Source organism: Geospiza fortis, unplaced genomic scaffold (genome assembly GCF_000277835.1).
Source record: "Geospiza fortis unplaced genomic scaffold, GeoFor_1.0 scaffold190, whole genome shotgun sequence".
NCBI lineage: Eukaryota > Metazoa > Chordata > Aves > Passeriformes > Thraupidae > Geospiza > Geospiza fortis.
The window spans coordinates 4967779-4968710 of record NW_005054328.1 but is presented as its reverse complement, the minus strand read 5'-3'; positions in this window follow the sequence as shown (position 1 = coordinate 4968710).

Below are 932 nucleotides of genomic sequence, written 5' to 3'. Positions count from 1 at the left end.
CTGGGAGCGACATCTGCGTGTCGCTGGCCGGGCGGGAGCTCGCGCATCCCAAGGGCAAACATCGATTTTGGAGGAGGAGGGATGGCGTCCCCTTCCCCCGTTCCCACCTGGGGACAGAGGGGCCAGCGCGCTTGCACATGGGGAGTCTGTGAGCGGGAGCTGGTGGGGAGCAGTGAGGGTTGTTTAGGTGCTGTCGCAGCCGCCAGGAGGTGGAGGACAGTGCCCTAAACCTTCAGGGATCTGGTTCAGGTCTCTGGAGCCATAGCACAGGATGGATCAGGTTGGAAGTGAATCACGCGGTCCAGGCTCTCTGTTAAAGCTGGGTCATCCCAGAGCACGTTGCACAAGATTGCATCCAGATGGTTCTTGAGTATCTCCAGTGAGGGAGACTCCACCACTTCTCTGGGCATTCTGTTCCAGTGTGTGGTCACCAGCACAAGAAGTTCCCCCTCATGTTCAAGAAGAACTTCCTGTGCATCAGTTTCTGCCTATTGAAGAGCCTGGCTCCATCCTCTTGACATCCCCCTTTAGATGCTTATACACACTGATGAGGTAAACCAATCATCTGAATTTCCAAACCTATGAATTGTTGCTCCTTCAAACAAAGAGATCTTTTGTAATACAATGTCTGTAGCTTGCTCTGACAGGCTCACTGGGGGTTGGTAGGACACCTGGAGACCATCTAGGCCTGCTAAGTCATAAGTCATAGAGTGTTTTGCTCAGGACATGAGTTGGGTCTTCAGTAGCTCCAAAGATGGAGACTCCACAATCTGTCTGAGAAACCCTGATCACTCTCACTGGAAGAAAAAAAAATCTCATGTTTAATGGAAGTGTCTATTATTCCAATTCACGTCCATTTTTTCTTGTCCTGTCACTGGACACCACTGAGAACAATCCCATTCCATCTGCTTTGCTCCCACCATGGGTCTTCA